A 12,241-nucleotide genomic window follows, 5' to 3' on the forward strand; every position below is an offset into this window, starting at 1 on the left:
GAACTGAAGCTAATCTAACAAATACAACAGTCACTCTTATTGCAAATATTATTCTGAACTCAATCTGAATAGCCACAACCCCCTCGCCCCCAGTATCGGGGTACTTTGGGCATAAGAGGTTAAAATGAGGATAAAGAGGATCCAAATTGTAAAATAAAAGGCGGATATTTTAACATTAGTTTAATGCTGGATTTGCCAAATAATTTGGGTCTTCGTTATTGACTTTAGTCCACCCAGCACTGAGCTGCCCAACTATCAGCTAATCTAGAATAACCCCCAAAATAACAATTTTCTCATTAACAACGGCTGTTTCACAATTTAAATATAAATGAATCTAATTTAGCAAACCTCCGCCACGATGAAGGGGACTCATTTAGAGGCAATCTAAAATTAATGAGGGCATCTGGAGAGAGACAGTAGAGAGGGGCCGTGTGTGGCTTAACAGATACTGGAGTTAACAAGCTACTGTACTTTAAACACTGGGAAATCCTCATTAATTTTTTTTAACTTAATGCACTACTGTACTGACTGTTAGAAAAGAGCTTTCGTGGTAGTTCAAACACATTGTAGGGACATTAGACTGACTCTTGGACCTCTTGTTGTCAAACATCTTTTGTTGTCAAAAAGCATTTATGAAGTATAATTTTCTGTCTATCAATGTCAAGTAAATACACGCATCTGCCAGACTTAAAATCACTGATTATAGGAGGGTTTTATTTTAACTTGCTCCTAATGTGACCACTTGACATGAACAATAAAATGAGTCTTTCAAAAAAGTTTCGGCTCATTTTCTGTACAATTTCACTGCCGCTCTCCTTGGAAAGCCCTTTCCCTCGTCTGCCCAGCAGATGCCAACCAGCTCCCACAGTGACTGTTTGGTTTTGCAGGTTTAATTCCCAATGGGTTTGGGTCCAGAGTGGTTAGGCTGAGCCCTAAAGGCCTGTGAGCTTGTCAGGTGTCTCCACACATTAGCGTTGCTCTGCTCACACCCTGAGCCGACAGCACGGTGAAGCAGAGGGTGGGGGGACTGAAATGCTGATCTGTCATGGTGGGAGGTACACAGGGTAAAGACGAAGTTTTCCTTCATTTATTTTTTGTGTGTTGTGTCTTTTTTTTCCCCTCTGTTTCTTCACTGTTGAACGACTGACAGTCCTGAATCAACATGTCTTGTCCATTTCCACCTGTTATGCACATGAATAGTATCCTCATGATTTGCACCAGTAAGTGGAACCATTAGAACCTCATTTTTTATAGGATTTGATTCCATTTTCAACACAAATGATCTCCAAGAAAATGTATTGGTTTTTGTATGGCCAAACAGCGCGCCTTGCAAACTAGTCATTTTGCCCACATGTCATTCCGCGCAATTGAGTGCGCTGACAAAGCATCCACGCGTTGGTGAGTCAGTATCTGTGAATAATGGCTAGTGGTTCTACGGTATTAGAGCTGGGGTACTCTAGACAGATTCTAGGGAATCCTTGAATCATCTTTATTATGTGTGTGTGTGAGTGCTTTGGCACAGAACGATGAACAGCACCTTATCTGTCTCCTTTCTTCCTTCTAATAAGTACTGTCCCCTCTGCGCTGATGAGGCGTTCAAGTGCACTGCGTATTTCTGAGTACGGCCTGAAAAATAACCCACCACGACATCAAAAAAAGTTGACAGATCGTTGATAAAGAAGATCTGTTACAATAGGTTTGTAATGTAAAGGTTCCTAGTTAACACAAGTTGTAGAAGGAACGGTTTAAGGGAGACACATTACAGAAAGTGAGCCCGACTAGTGTTTTAATGATGATTGTACCTGCTGTGAAGCTCAAGTGAGCAAGTATACAGCTCTAATAGGGCTGGGCAAAATGGACCAAAACTCATATCTCGATATATTTAGGTTGAATATCGATATACCATATTTATCCCGGTTCAAGTCAAGTATAATCTTCAATCTTAATCAGGCTGCACTCGCGGTAGTCTCTCTGCAGCCGGGTTAGCGGCGTTAGCTCTTCCATCTCACGTTCCCCATGATGACAGACGGTAAATTTGGTTTATACCGTCTTTATACAGAAACCTTTATACCGTGTTTCCGCTGTCCACTTCCGCTATGCGGCTTCTCCTCCTCCGTATCTCCGCGGGGATCTCCGGTCGCTCGGCGTAGCGAAGGGGTGTGTGGCTCAAAGCTAACAGCTGCTCCGGAGTGTAAACAATGGAGCCGTGAATGAATGCGTCTCCCGCAACAAGCAAGAGGCAAGCTACAAACGTAACAAGATGAACGTCCGTAGCTGCACACTTGCTTAAGGGTTCGGCATGGCACAAAAAACACGAAGAAGGTACGAATTAAGCACTATTAAACACTAAAATACGCAGCTGCTGTAAATAGCTGCCACTCGGGCGGCGCCATCTTGAAACATGAGGCCTCCGCATCAAATCCAGCCTATATCGATATGAACGATATGCTTGTTTTTGATATCGTGCTTCAAAGAAATATCGATATTTAAAAAATATCCATATATCGCCCAGCCATAAGCTCTAACCAGCCACTCTTTAAAGTTACGTTTGTAACGGATTAGAGTCAAACAGCATCTGCGTGGCTCTTCCGTCCCCTTCTTTCCTCCCTCCACTCATCACCGTGTTCACCAACAAGTCTTCAACAAAGATAAGAGTTCATTTAAATGTTTATTAATCTATTTAATTTGGCATTTACAGCTCACATTGTTTTCCGCTTGTAAAACTATAATTGTTGAAATGTGTTTTTGTTCAAATTTTGGTGTGTCTGAAATGGATTAATTTGATTTACATTATTATTTCTTATGGGAAAGCAATGCTTCGGTTTTCACACGTTTCAGTCGGACCCTTTGGAACTGTATTTTATTTTATTTGTTGGTAAAGGTCAAATTCATGTAGGAACTTCATTTTCATATTTTCATTTTTTTAAACAACCGTTGGGATATTTCCCACGTTTAGTGAAATCAAATATTTCATAACATAATTCGCAAGGAAAGAGGCACATATTTTCTTTTAAGAATTCCTGGATCCAACCTCCCATGCCTCTTTTGTTTCAGATGGGATACTACCTCAACATTTTCTTGAGCCTTTAACCCTAAAACCAGCTGAGCGACGACACAGCCAATTTTACCCTGCTGGATTCGAATAAACTTGCATTGTCTGTGCACAAACAACTTCCTGCACGCAGACTTGCAGCTTGTTAATGGGGGCGGCAAGAAAAAAAAAACTCTTCCTGCTTCTGACCTCCAACCCCATCCTACCCCTCCCACACCCGCCGCTTACACAGCATGATGCATCTATAGGAGGGGAGGTGGCGGCAGAGATGGCGTTAGTGTGTAGGGGGGGTGCAGCCAGTGGAGGTTATGTTAGGTTTTAGAATAGGAGGGGGAAACTTCTGTCCTGATCTAAAGTAGTGTAAGAGGAAGGGGGATGAGAGGACCTGCTGAGAGGGCTGCCTATACGTACTCCTCCTTCCTGCAATACCTTTCCCTCCGTCTCTCTCCTCTTTTCACCATCCTCCTGTGTCTCCAGCTGTGGGGGTAAAGTACATTACATGCTTGCTAATCAAACCTCCATTACAAGTCTGGCGGGAAGCTCGAGCGGTCTTATTCTTTTTTATTTCTTCTCCCTTTGCTGCTTTTTCTTACATTTCTTCTGCCTCTCTTCTTGTGCCGTTATTGTTTAATTGGAGGAAGTGACCGTCACTCACACCGTGACACCGTACATTGAAACAGGTGGAAGAACTAATCAGACCCTTTAGCAAGAGTATCAATGCAGCAATGCAAAGATGATCTACATGTAAACGTCACAATAGGACATCATTGGATTATTGAATATTTTTGGGATTGGAGATGAGGTATAATGTCATTGTTCATTTGTTAGAATAAAACCATGGCAATACTTATAAAGTTAACCCAAAGTAAAATAAAATGTATTATTATTATTATTATTATTATTATTATGAAGACAGTTAATCTATAAGACCCCAAACCCATTTCTGCTTAAAGAAAATTATACGGAATTTACCACAGACCAAGTGGAATACAAATAACACATTTCTGATGTGTTTTTTTCTAAAATACTACTAATTAATAGGAAAAGTTTGTGATGTTACATGTACACTATGCAATAGATCCCAGCTTTTCACAGAAGTTACGTTCCGCGGCGAGACAGCGATTTTGGAAATCCGTGACTCATTGATACGCAACCTCTTTAAACACTCCTCCGAGCTTGATGTTGACGTTCCCCTCTGATTTTGGATCAACGTTTGCAGTAAAAGCGACTGATGGAGTTTTTGATTACATTCAGCTCCAGGACCTTTTCATTCTCTCTTCAGTTGCAAGTGTTCACTCGTGACAGAAGCTAACAAGCTAAATGCGAAATGCACATACCAGGTTTAAGGCAGAACACACTGAAGATATACTCGTAAGATATATGAGAAGTTTGATTCGAAAAATTCCCGTAATTTGGGTCACCACTGTGGGGTGATTGCGGGTTCCACAGCCAAACCAGTTGAGAACCACATAGAGCATTTCCCGCTAGCATGTTGTGGAGTGAGTATAACGAAGCATACAATAGTACTACAGAACTGGATAGTACTAATATGTGCAGATCTACAGTTCAACCCCAAATTCTGGCACCTTTTAGCATAATGTTGAGCATCTAATCAACCATAAATTTAGAACACTGGATTGAGAAAGGTTATGATTCATGTGGACATGGAACATTTTGTCAAAATAAAGTATTTTATTGGTTATTTGTTTCAGACCGGCAGTTACATTAAGAAACATCACATAGTTACATTTGCACAATTCAACATATCCGAAAAGGAGGAGGAGCCCAAAATATTGGCATGCCAAAGATGCCAGTGTTTTTCGCCATGCCTGCATGGAATACAACCCAATCTGCCCAATTTATACAGCCATGGCCAAAAACATTGGCATCTTTGTCCTCCAGTAGTAGTCATTTTTGTTATTAATATCTCTTAACACAATGTCTTTGTCGTTTGTCACTTTCTTGTGTCATTTCCAGCTAAACAAAACCCATTCAACACATGTAATGCCTATAAAATCTGACCATAATTTTAGAATTCATTCATGTATGCAGATTATATGACGATCATAGCAGAGTTACTTTACATATAAATACAGAATAAACAGCAATAAGGCAAGATTATAAATTCAAACACAGAAGTTGTAGTGTTTATTTTGGGACGTACACCACTCGTTTATCATGGTTAATTGGTTCCAGACCTGACTGTGATCAGTGAATTTCCGTGAAGTCACATTTTTTATTTATAAATGGAATATTTTTTGTAATAAGAGCATAGAAAACTGTTTACGACCTTCTAAATATGTTTTTTAACATTATTAGAGCCCTCTAGACATGAACTAACATCCCTATAGTCACTTTTTTACTCGTATTACCCAATATAGTAGACATAATAAGAGTAAATAAGCTTTTTAAGACATAACTAAGACTCATGCTCGTTTTTGTTGCTATAAATGTGTTCCTTGGGGAGCTGAGTGGCAGGCGGACAGGAAGTGCCGTCAGGGTTTCAGAATTGAGCTTTATTATGGTTTTATTAGGGATTTCTATTAGGGATTATTGTGCCTGTTGTGAGATAATTCAAACCTGCAATAAGCTCCTGTTCTGGCGATCAAGTCTGGTGTGTGTGTGTGTCTCACCAAACATTACAGTAATATTACAGACACCAGACACCAGTATAGAATGCTACTTATCATTTACAGTGCCTGAATGCGTCTTCTGAATGCTTTATATATGTATTAATTTATTAATTAATATATTTTTGCAAAACCGTGATGGATGAAATTCAAACCATGAAGTGGCGAGGGATGTCTGTCGTCACCTTTCAGTCAGATGTTTCAATACCTAAAGAACAACATTCTCCAGCTTTACAATGATGCCCGATGCATCCAGTACAGTACGTCACACTCATTTATACTGCTAGAGTGTTTTTTTTAAACCATCTTGATGACCTGCATAAACTTGGATGAGCAAAGCTGATCCTAAATGTGACTGAAAATCACACCCTGGTGAAGCACCAAGCTTTTATAGTTAAGTATTGTGTAAACAAATAAAACGGCATGGCGGGGTCACATTTTACAGCACGTTGCGCATCTCTGTGTAAAACAAGGTTGTAAAGTTTAGCTGTCTGCTGCGCCGCACCGCCGTTATATAACGAGTCACGTGAGGACAGGAAGATAGTTAGCCAAACAGTTACAAGGAGCAACAAAGCAACAACTGTCGTGCACGATTCTTCACACCTCACTTATGCGAAGCAAAAATGATTTCTTTTCTTTTTTTTTTTTTTTACCAAAATATTTCATTTAATTGAATATAATTTCAACTTGTACACCGAAAAACCTCAAAGCTGTATTTATTAGAATGCTATAGCCTTTGCTGAGTATTACAATTCAACAGCGCCCTGGAGTGATCGCCTTCAATTAGAAGCCACACAAACTCTGCTGCTGTTTTGAATGAGACGTAAGCCTCTTCAGAGCTGTGTGGTCTGCTCACTGTTAAGTGGATCAAAGGATGAGGTGTGTACTTTGCTACAGAGACACATCCGAGCTGTACATCTGGATTTACATAATGAAACTACACTGAGATGATGTGCTCATTAACTGTAAATCAAAGCTCGTTGACCATATGAGCATGAGCTCCGCTGGTATATGTATGGTATGGTATGGTATACTATGTGAAATATAATACAACATTGTTGTGTTTGTGGCAGGTTTATAAATATATTTTATATTTTACTTCCATGATGAATGCAGTATAACAGGTTTTCCGCGTTCTCTTCCTCTTTTCCCCACCTTCTTGCTTGGTAATTGGATTTACTGAGCACCTGTACGAGTGTAGATTTTCAGGGGATTATAGTCGCACAAACCCTGAGTCACCAGTAATCATCACCGCTTTCTATTTCTTGACTTCCGTCATGCACACACAATTGCATATTGGTCCAACAAACTCTAAATATTTATGTATAACTGTATATATGACCTCTCACACACCTTCTCATGAATTTCTTTGCTTTTATTTTTGTTTTTGCGTTGCCTGATGGTAGATACGCTATGCTCCCTACTATTTGCAGCTGCTCGAAGTGGCTTATGATTTACCTTGTTTAGATCTTACACATCGGTCATGCATCTAAGTGGTTTATGAAGAGTTTGTTATTGTCAAGTGCCTGCCAGCTGATGCTGATGCTTATAAGTATCACCACCGTGTGCCATTCACCAAGCTGTATTTACCATACCTGTCAGCCCTCCCGTTTTCCCTGGGAAACTCTTGTATTTTGCCCTTCTTTCCCACCGCCCTCCTGTTAGATTTCCCATGCATGAGCTCTCCGGTACCGCATGTGACTATGGTGACGGTATCCACGCTTGAGGGACAGCAATCTGTGAGGACAATGGTGCAGCACGTTGGCAGTGGGCACGATGCAGGCCTTTACACAATCACCCGCCACCCTCCGACTGGAGAATTTTTCTTGTGTCAGGGGAGTAAATTTCCCTTATTTTCAAATGCAGATGTTGACAGGTATGGTTGACAGCCATGCTCATTTTCTCTCTTTTGGTTGTTTTGTTGTTTGCTGTACTTTCTACGGCACGGCTGGACCATGCCGGTGGTAGAGGTGCGGTACCATTGTGTCAATACAGTGCGCCGCGGCACGCAGTCGCAGGAAAAACACGTCATCAATTCTGCTTTTTTCCGTTTATCATTTAGATAGATAGAAGATAGATTTAGATAGAAGATATGGGACGTCAGCGACCTGAAGCAAGATCACTGATGTCATTGCCACCATGGATGAGGCTATGCTACAGCAAAAATTGCAAGAAACTGACTACTGTCTTGATGGGCTCCAGACATTTAATGGTGTGCTTATAGAAGTGTATTAATTTTCCACAGATTTGTCTATTCAGTTGCATTTGTTTTAAATTGTAAAGAAACTTTATGGACGTCCTGTATGTTGGTGGGCACTCTACTCGAACATTTATTCATAAAAACTGTTGGTGAACATGGCCTGCTATTTACTGTTGAATTGGGTGTGTCAAATTTATTTGAGTTTGGACCATTTAGCTTTAACTGTGCCAGTTTTCAGAAATTCATCAGATGGTCAAAGGGCCAATTGGGAGCTTACATAACTCCTCACTTTGTCATTGTACAACTAACGACGCCCGACATGACTCTGGCCGTGATTCAAAAGTAAGTCAGCCACCTTGGAATAGGCTAGAAATTTGCACAATATATGCTGCAGCTTGAGTCAGGTCCATTACCAAATGTGAATACTGGCATCTCTACTTGCATCATCTGCTTGATTTGAATCAATTTGTTATGTGGGTCGATGTAACAACGTCAGAAACAATGACAACTTTCCTTCTCAAACACTCAGTTCTCCCCAGTTCTAGTTCAATGGCAGACTTGTGCCGCAACGTGTACCATAGACAAAATGAGCAAATATAAAAGTTAACGTAGTCTGAAAGATAAAGTTGTTCTCTGTCCCACTGTGAAATATGAGCTTCGTGTAGCTCAGTCGACTAAAGAACAGACAAAGCTTGTCCTCAAGTCAAGGTGGACGGGTTGCTAAAAGTCATCGGACCAAAACAGATGCACGCACACAAGCATGGACCCTCTCAGACAGGTGATACATCATGGAGGCGGGAGGCAGGGGTGTTCACGGGAATCAGCAAGTGAAAAGCAAGGATGGACAGATGAGAGGGAGGTAAAGAGGGAACAGAAGGGTGAGGGGGTACCCAGCGGGTGACAGAGGGAGCAATAAAGTGCAACGGCCAGTTGACTCGGTCCGGCTCATATTTTTAAAGTGATAATAAATTTACTTAATTACTTATGATCAAAGAGATCATTTGTCAGTGTTGTTAGGATTATTGATGGTTCGAGAGTCACACTTTATTAGCACTAGTTTCTGTCACAGCTCAATATTTTGAAGACAACTTGGTTTTACAGGTCAAAACACAAGGACTTCTTTAATTAGGAATTCAGGAATAACCCAAAGTCTTTGGGGTGATTTCTCTATTTATTGCCTCGTTTATGAACATTTATTTTAACCCTGCCGATTAACAGTGTGCTCCATGAAAACATCCGGAAAACCTTCCTTATTAGACCTTACGGTGCCCCAAACCAGTAAAAATACTGGTACAAAACTGTTATCAATTACTCTACTCTGTAATATTATTGGAGCTGAGTTATGATGATGATTATGATGCAAAAATGAATGGCCAGTTTAGCTCAAAGTCTTGTGGTGAGATGAGGGGGTTAAGAGGGAGTGATGGACAGCTAGGGGGGCGCAAAGAGGGTGATGGAGGGATGGAGGGAGGTGTGTACTGCAGCAGAAACTTCCCATGCTGGCCTCCCAGTGTGGCTACGTAATGAGGGCAAGGGACACAGACACACACACACACACATACTCGCGGACACACATTTGGGACTGAGCATGGCCCCACGCCTGATTAGCGGCACACAAAGGTCCCAAACAGAAGTAGCAGAGGGCTCACAATGGGAGCAGGGCCTCAAGGCGTGGTTTACTTCTGCCCTGAGGGAGGGGGTGAGAGGGGTTAAGAGACAGGGAGAGAGAGATGGTCCCACTGAGCCGGAGAGGGAACCAAGGGGGGAGGGTCGAAGGGAAGAGGAGGGATACAGTGGGGCAAGAGATGTGACAGACTTTGAGAAGAGTTTTGTTTTTCTCCTCATTAAGGCAAGCAGAATTCTGCTTGCAGTGTGAGGAAACCAGTTGAATGGGTCAGTGTTGTCAATGACTTGGACGTGGTCACTGGTCCATCCAAGGTCCCATCCACCTATGCATGAAAAGGAGCTTTGGAGGTCCAGTCTTTAACTGCGTGTATTTCGTACATGGGAGCCCAGTAAAGATACAACTGGTTTAATGATAAGAGATTCCGTGTACAGACGGCAACAATTTCACATTAGGTCTAAGCTGAAAACATCATGTATTTGTGTGTGTGTGTGTGTGTGTGTGTGTGTGTGTGTTGGGGGCTGGGTCCTTTGATTGACATAGAGTAAATGAATGTAAGTTAAGAACTACAGTATACATCATTCTGCATCCTCTGTTCATCAAGCAATTTTATGTCACAGCGATGCACTTCAAAACAGTCGTTACAGCTTCTGCACTAATTTTAGATGATGTGATCCAGCCACTGTGTGACCCACTACAAATTTGTGGTTTAGGTTTGTGATTTTATATAGAGCATGTAAACATTATGTATCTAGTAATACCCCCCGCTTCATTTTTAACGTATTTGAGATATTTATGTTAATGCACTCTGTTTACTTTCTTAGGAGCTAGGGTAGGGATGTCCAAAGTGCGGCCGGGTGCCATTTAGGCCCGAGGCTGTTTTTTATTGGCCCTCTGCACATTCTAAAAAAGACAACAGCAAACATGGCACAAATAATATTTTTAACAGTTGTAAACAAACAAAGAGTATAGTTGCAATTTTAGGAAATCTAGGTTAAGTCAGTGTTATAATATTATGGAAATAAAGTACAACAAAAAATGAAAAAATGACAAAAAAAAATGTTTGAGAAGGATAGGAGAGGGAATTTGTGATAAAGAGCAAAAAGGAAAAAACAAAGCAAAAAAGCGTAACATGAGGAGAAAAAGTTGATTCATATTAATAATATGCTTGTCACCGAAAACACAAAGCTTTTTTTTCTTAAAATATTAAAAACGTCTCAGCATATTGAGTGGGGTTGGTTTGAAAATTGTAAAAGTGCCCCCAGCATCATTTCACTTTTCAGTACTCGTCCCTCGCTGGAATAAGTATGGACACCCCTGAGCTAGAGGAATGACACTTACGTTGTGTTTTCATCGAAATACATGAGAAAATGCACAGCATGGGTGGAATGGGATGCTTTGCAAGGATCTATACCCTTGCTTCTACTCATCATAAGAGCCATTAATAAAAATGTCATCCTAGTTACTGCTTGTGCAAATAGTGATAATCAGTCAAGGGTCAAGTGCAGTCTGAACTGTGTATCATGTTTATCATTTCATAGCTCTTGGGGTTTGGATTACTATCTCACAAGATATCGTGTCACAAGATCTTGCAAGATTAACCCGAGACAATAGTTCTCGCTCAGAAAATAAATAAATAAATTAATTAATCGTATTAATAATCAATTAATACTGTAAATCAAAATGAACCTGCCCACCTCAAACACGTCCACCTGACCTAGTTTTCCCATCTGGGGAAAAAACACACACATCGAGATGCAGAGCCTTCGTCCTAACAGTCAACACTCACTCACTGAGACGTTTGATTGAAAATGTAAATAAAAAACGGAACAGTGAAAAATTGTGTGCATTGACAGAATGTCATCGCAAAAGAAATGATGCTCTTTAACACAGTTGGAAAGCCAGTATTTCAAAAAATGCTGCAAATGTTAAACAGTGAGAAAATGAGAAAATATGTCACAAACGACAATTCCCCAACTTTACACCAGTGAAATATGACATATTAAAACAACTATTGAATTATTATGATATACTATTATTAATTATTATATATTATTATAACATTAGTGGTTTATTTGGTCTCCAAAAATGTTGAAAATAATATCGTTTACAAATTCCCCTCAATTTTTTGTGACGCAGGTAAATAAAAGTTTGTTTGTCCAGTCATATTTTTTTATTGTACTTTTCCTAAAGTTAAAATCTCGTCTCATCTCGCCCAATGTCGTGCATCGTCTTTCTAGTACCGCTACTATCTACATATTTCAATTAAGAAATATTATAGAACAATGACTGATGAGTACAACCTTTTTTTCCAGAGAAGAGCAAGGGCTACTGTAATCTTCATTCTGCAATCCTGCATCGTCCAGGACGCCACCTACACTTCATTAGCAAAGAAGGTACGGAATCATTTGCTTGTCTTCCTTTTTCTCATCGTCACAATCTACATGGCATGCAAAATGAAACACTTCCCTCTCCCAATTCTCTGTAATTATTCATACAAAATTGTCTCCACTCGCAGATGATTATAAATTTATATTCTAAACATTTCTGGCGGTGGCCAAGGCGAGGATGAGTGAGAGTGTATTAAAAAGGGGGGTAGTTGAGTAATTCCAAGACTATTTATTTTTTCTGTCTCCTGTCCTGTTTTTCCAATTACTTAATGCGATTTAAATACACTCAAGCTGACACATACACACACATGCTAATGGTCCTCCGAAATAAGTCACACAATAATT

General features: G+C 40.3%; 1 long non-coding RNA gene across 4 annotated transcripts in view; it reads left to right on the top strand.

The window, feature by feature from the left end:
• The window catches only part of LOC129188398 (uncharacterized), a 222,253-nt gene that overhangs the window by 194,798 nt on the left and 15,214 nt on the right, over nt 1–12,241 (top strand). For all 4 annotated transcript variants that reach the window (XR_008572615.1, XR_008572616.1, XR_008572614.1 and 1 more), the window contains one exon: nt 11,822–11,902. This is a non-coding gene — a long non-coding RNA (uncharacterized LOC129188398). The remainder of the gene's footprint in view (nt 1–11,821; nt 11,903–12,241) is intronic.

The sequence above is a fragment of the Dunckerocampus dactyliophorus genome, chromosome 10 (genome assembly GCF_027744805.1).
Source record: "Dunckerocampus dactyliophorus isolate RoL2022-P2 chromosome 10, RoL_Ddac_1.1, whole genome shotgun sequence".
Lineage (NCBI taxonomy): Eukaryota > Metazoa > Chordata > Actinopteri > Syngnathiformes > Syngnathidae > Dunckerocampus > Dunckerocampus dactyliophorus.